Raw genomic sequence first — 6,000 nt, 5'->3', positions numbered from 1 at the left:
GTCATTTATTGTATTATTAGTACTTGCACAGGGAAAATATGGAGCAATGATGGTTAGAAATGTTTTCCTTTAGAAGAGATCTTAAACTGAAAGCTCTCCTACTTGCTTCATGAAAGCCTAGCATTCACATTAATTTTCAGGAAAGGTAAGGAAAAGTTAGCATTTTATTTTTGAATACAATATATTCTAATATCAAAGGAACTCTGCAAGCTGTTGCTGGGTGCATAATGGAAGTTATTTCTGCCTACACAGTCACTGAGTTACCAGCATCCAGTTGCCGGTTACCTATCACTATGTTTTTCAGAATGCATACTTTGAGTATAAAGATAGAAATGTTAACACTGCAGACTGTAAGCAGCTCGAGGGGCTAAGGAGAACTATAAAACTTTTCAGTGCTCTACCTTGGATCAAAACCCCCTCTCCAAAGCAGTCATTATCTAAGAAATATTTGAGAACATGTGTGAAATATGTTTGTGGACTTAGATCTACCCAGAGATCTGCAACACAGAGCAGCATCACAACATGTGTTGTGAAAACGCATCCTTTGCATTTTTAGAAGTCAAAGGATTGTAAAAGTGCAATGGCCAACAAACCTTCTGATGCCTTCGACCAATCTTTACAGGGCCTCGCTAACACAGTCTAGCATGGTCCAATGTATACTGCTGTTCCCAGGGCACAGCAATTTGTTTGTTTGTTTTTACAAACTGTAGACTTCTATCTGGAAATGGTACACATACACTTCTTAGGAGGACTAAATGCACTACAAAACGTGTTAGAAAGAAAGACAACAGCAATGTAAGTATGGATTACAGCCAAAATCATCCAGCCAATCTATTGCAGTGGACTGACTCACTAGCAAAAACCCGCCAAGACAACAGTCAAGAACAAATTGTATTAAAAAATATACATTTGCCTGTTTTACTAAAAATGGTAGACTGCCAAAACTAACTGAGAGTAATTGGTTCTTTATATTTTATTCATCCTGTGCAATGAAATTAAATTGTTCTGCTTAGTCACACTTTTTGCTTGGAGTTACTGGGTTGAGTTTTGCTCCTATGAAAGGGCTTAATACATTTTGTTTTGATGTGGCAGTGTAAGCCTTTTAAAAAAAAAAATCAGATAAAACTATCTAGTTAATTTTCAACACAGTAAAAGTACCTTCAAATGTCTTCACAGACATGAGGTTTAATAAAAGGTTTTACTTGAGAGAATCTAGATTTTTGGAACATATTCCTTGAAGGTGCCCCATTAAGTTAGTAAGAACATTATGAAACACTCTGTGAAGGTCTATGAAAGCTTTTAAATTGGGTGATGCTTGACTATTGCAGTTCTCCATTAGTGATATCAGAATCAAAATTAAGGAGAAAGAATTCTTCTTCCATAAAGATTTCAAGTGATTGTAAAACTATTTAGTCCCTATTTTGATTTTGAAGAGCAAAGAAAGCTTGAAGATGTTAGGTAAAGTTTATGAAGCTTGTTACCACCTTCTTTTTTTATTTTGTCCCATTCGCAGACAATGAAATATTATTTTTTTAGCCTGTTCTATTTTCACCAGTGAGTTTATAGTTACTAAATGAAGTATGATAAGATGAAATTTCAAGTACTGATTGCATCTTGGAATGAATTTGAAAGAAGATAAAACAGAGGTGTTTTTAGTATTTAGTGAGCAAAAACATGATTTGTCCTTGGACCTTGTCCTTTAAGGATCAGCACAGAGAGTCTTATTTTGATTAATTTGTGAAAGACGAATTAGGGATTGGGGGAAGGAGGACAAAGGAAAGAAGAATCCTTAATTACAATCTCAAGCAACTGTATGCAATCATGTTTCAGGATTTACTTCCCTGAATACATCCTATTAAATTGTAACCATGTACTCAGATGCTACATAATGTGGAGAGTGAAGATTGTTTCCAGTTACCTCTTTAAACTACTTTTTCAGTTCACAAATGCCATGGATGCTGAATTGCCTCTCTCTGCCAGGAAGGGCAACATTAGAAAACACATCTGAAACTGAAGTTGAAAGACAAGACATACTTAACGGATACATATTACATTCATTAAAAAGCATGCACGTCTGCATTTTTGTTTTCAAAGGCTACAAACAAACCCAGAAATTAAAGTAATTGAAAAAAAATCCTTAATGATCTGAAGCACCGTTTTATTTTTTAAGGAAAAGTGACTTTATCCTCACATTTCTTTTTATTGTTGACCCCACACTTCATAGCATAATATCCATTAGGAATTAACATTAATTATAAATGTACATTATTAATTTGTCCATGGTAGGGTCAGAACGCTTTTGTAATAAAGCTATAAACCAAAAGACACTGGCCAAGGCTCATTTCTTACAGTTGCCCTTGATTTGATCCGTTGTTCTAAAAATGGTAGATGTTAAAAATATTTTTGTCCGTGGAAAATGTCAGTTCAGCAGCTCTGCCAACACTTGGAACCTCTGCCTTTTATACAGGAGGTTTCCTGACTTCTTGGTGATCACATTTCAGTCGTAGACCTGTTTTGTTCTGCAGTCCCAAAAGGCTAAAGCAGTGCTGAAACAAGGCAGAAAGTTTGTGCTGCTGCTTTCCCAGCTGAGCCCAGCCCAAGCAAAGCAGGTATTCATTTCACATCGCGGTTTCCCCAGGCAGCTTTGGATGTGAGGGGCTTTGCGTGGACGCTCCCAGGCACCAACGCCAGTGTAACACTATGCCTTCCTCCTCCTACCGGTGCACAGATCTCCAACGCTGAAACACCGCCTGTGACACGGTTCCCTCTTTCCACCCTTTATTCTGCGATAACACCTGATTTTATTTATTTATTTATTTATTTATTTATTTATTTATCCTTTAAACACGGGCTGGCTGGGAAGGGCAGCGGCGCTTGGCGGGCTGCGGACAGGCACGCATGCAATGTTTTTGCTCCCTTGAGCGCGGGCTGGTGACAGCTCCGAGCCATCGCGCCGAGAGCCGCGCCGTGCCCCGGCCGCCCTCCGCCGGCCCCCGCCGGCCCGGCCCCTCTTGCTGCCCTGGAGGCTCCCAACTCCCGCACCACCCGCCAGGGCACGGGAAAGGACGCGGGGGGGAAGGCGGATTTTGCAAGTGAAAGTAGGGCAGGCTGAGGAGATCGAAAGGGCAAAACTACGAAGCACGGGACCTGCAAGTTTTGATTAGTTTCGCGACTCTGCCTCCGTATCTCGGGAGCTCGACTGATCAGAGGGCTTCTGTGACAAGCTGGGGGTAGGGGGTAGGGAGCAGGGGAATAGTAATAATAAAAAATCTTAAACTCTCTCCTCCAGCTCCATGTTTTCAAATGCAAATACCTCATCGGGAGAAAGATTGGCTCCCGCCCCACCCCCTTAAGCCCTGCTCCTGATTTTTATCCAAAGGACTCCATCTGTATATCCTGTCAAGGAGGAGGAGGAGGCTAGGCGGGGGGGAGATGGGCCGGGGAGACCGGTTTGTTCTCTGAATTCCTCTCCAATAGCCACCGCTGAGTCTTCGGGAGGTACAAAAAGTCCCGGTGCCACCTCCGGGCGTCCTCGGATGGAGCTGGCAGCCGGCTCCGACCGCTGAGCGGTGATATCCCCTGCCCAGAGCAGCATTGCCACCTCCTCTGCCTCCCTTCCTCCTTCCCTCCCTCCTTCCATCCCTCCCTCCTTCCTCCTTCTCCTCCTCCTCCCGCAGCCACGATCCGCGCCCAGTCGGAGCTGAGCTTGGCACCGGCACCCACTTCTGCCTCCGTGCGTCCGGCGGCTGGTCGTGCCGCGCCGCGCCGCGCCGCGGAGGAGGAGGAGGAGGAGGAAGAGGAGAAGCGGGCGGCGGGAGCGCGGGTCGGGAGAGGCGGCGGCGGCCGCCTCGCTCCTGCCTCCGCGGGTGCGGGCGAGTGCGCGGGCAGGTGCGCAGTCCCCATGCCAGGCTGGCGCCCCGGCGCCCGCAGCCCCCGCCGGCAGCATCCCGCCAGCACTTCTTCGAGGAGGCACTGCCGGCCCTTGGGATTAAAATACTCACTTCACTGGGCGGCCGAGGGAGAGGGGCACCAGGTAAGTGCCAGCTGCACCTTTCCTTTCTTTCCTGGCATTTTTCTCCCCCCCCCCCCCCCACCCCGCCGGCCTTTTTTTTTTTTTTTTTTTTTTTTCCCGCCCCTCCAGGTAGGCAGAGGGAGATCGGAGCAGTTGTGGGGAAAGGATGCCTCCGGTTTGTCTCCCTCTTCCCCGCAAACTGTTCCCTCGTGAAGGATGGGATGCGGCTCTGCGGAGTCAGTAGGGCAGCTTGGCTTTAGGCGCAGTGAGAAGTTTAATTTCGCTTGAGCTCACAGCGATGAGGAAGGGACTGGAGGGGAACAGCCAGAGCAGCGTGTGCGTGTGGCTCTGGGAACAGCCCTCAGAAATACGAGCACCAGATGTGGCGCAGAAACCGTGGGAAGCAAAGAGCATTAATGACATACGTGTGTGTGTGCACCTTCTGAAAAAATAAGAGAATAGCTGACCCTTTGGATAAGTCTCACAGACGAGCGGCGAGATGGAGCGGGGGAAGGGAGGAGCAGAGACTCCTGCAAAATGCAGGCAGCGCTAAGTCTTGTCTTCCTTAGTCCTTTCCACCACACTAAAGTGGCTCTCTTGCTTGATCTCAAAGCACAGCACTGATGCTACAGAGCAAAAGATTACTGACAGCAGGAAATTTTGTAAGTTATTTTCCGGAGCTTTTCTCCTTTTATGTCAAGGATGTTCTGGAGTTTGAAAATGTGGAAATGATAGGAGCTTATTTCTTTAATTAGTATTCAGCTGGTAAGGTTAGCTCTGCAGTGCTTGACTGTTTGATACTGACCCTCCCTCCCTGCACCCCCCAGTCTATCCACATACCCATAACCAGGCATGTCCTGCTTTCCTATAATAGATTGTATGCACTGGTACTAAGCGTTTTATGATCTGGATCCTCAGATTTCCAGTTGGTAAGCAGGGGGGGAAAAAATCCTTTTTGAGATAAGGTTTAGCTCTTATACCTGTGCTTTCAAAAGGTGATGGAGTTCAGGTGAGCCACAACTCTGCAAGTGATGACTTCCTTGGCCAAAAGAGGGATTTAAGGAGTGAGGGGAGATGGAGGCTAGTGAGGAGCTGTGATTCTGGGAATTGAGACAGTGATACTTTAATCTTTCCCTATTGCATGAAAAAATCTTCTGTTCTGATAGCTAACTTCTTAAGTCAAAACAGAGACTTGAAAGGACAAAATATACTTTATAGTTTCTCTAACAAGACATACTACCTTGCCATTTTTCAGCTAGAACATAGGTGATCATAAAGCTTTACAGAAAATAAATCCTTTTGCAGGACAAATAAATAAAGAAGCCAAACTCTCATGAATGCTAGTTTCTAAGACTCTGCTTGGTAGTGATGTGTGACTTTGCTTTTTTATCTTTATTATATTTACTAATTGTTCCTCCGTTTCACATCATTTGAACTTCACGGGGAATTGTTACTCTTAAAAGCTAGATACCTATTCTGGTTCTGAAAAAGATAGGTCTACATAATCTCAGGTGAGGAGGGCACAACAGCCATCCAGATGGACAAGTTAGATTAATAGCATGAAAGTTGTGTAAGTAAGTAAATGAAATTTGCCTAGCATACGGCTTTTGAAAGTACAACAGGTCAACAGATAAAGATCAGTTAGGAAACATGACGCTGGTTTGCTCTTAGCAATATCACAATACTTTAAAACACTGCAAAAGTGAAGTTAGGCTGTATATAAGCAATATAAGTGCACCTCATTAGAACTAATTCAGTGTGACAGTGCTATTAATGTCTTTAAGGGGGAAAAAAGTCCAAAATTCTACGTAGGGACCAAACGTGACATCCTATTTAAAGTCATTGTTCTGACTTTTCTAGCTTTCATAGCCCACAGCTAGTAGGAAATCTAATATATACAGGCTTCTTTTTTAGGAGTATAAAGAAAGACTAAGTGAGATTAAAAAATAATTAATTACTATAAAATCCACAGAAAGGGGAGCAAAGCA

The 6,000-nt window shown here is 44.2% G+C and overlaps 1 protein-coding gene across 2 annotated transcripts in view; it reads left to right on the top strand.

The window, feature by feature from the left end:
* The first annotated feature begins 3,511 nt into the window (after positions 1-3,511).
* Positions 3,512-6,000, top strand: part of LOC104151284 (cadherin-7) — an 82,314-nt gene continuing 79,825 nt past the window's right edge. Inside the window, exon 1 of one of the 2 annotated variants that reach the window (XM_068932096.1) lies at positions 3,512-4,033. The gene's annotated coding sequence lies outside the window, so the exon portion shown is untranslated. Of the gene's footprint in view, positions 4,034-4,608; positions 4,675-6,000 lie in introns of those variants that run through there. The other variant, XM_009686030.2, reaches the window with a different exon arrangement.

Source organism: Struthio camelus, chromosome 2, assembly GCF_040807025.1.
Source record: "Struthio camelus isolate bStrCam1 chromosome 2, bStrCam1.hap1, whole genome shotgun sequence".
In the NCBI taxonomy this organism is placed as follows: domain Eukaryota; kingdom Metazoa; phylum Chordata; class Aves; order Struthioniformes; family Struthionidae; genus Struthio; species Struthio camelus.
This window is presented reverse-complemented; position numbering and strand designations above follow the sequence as displayed.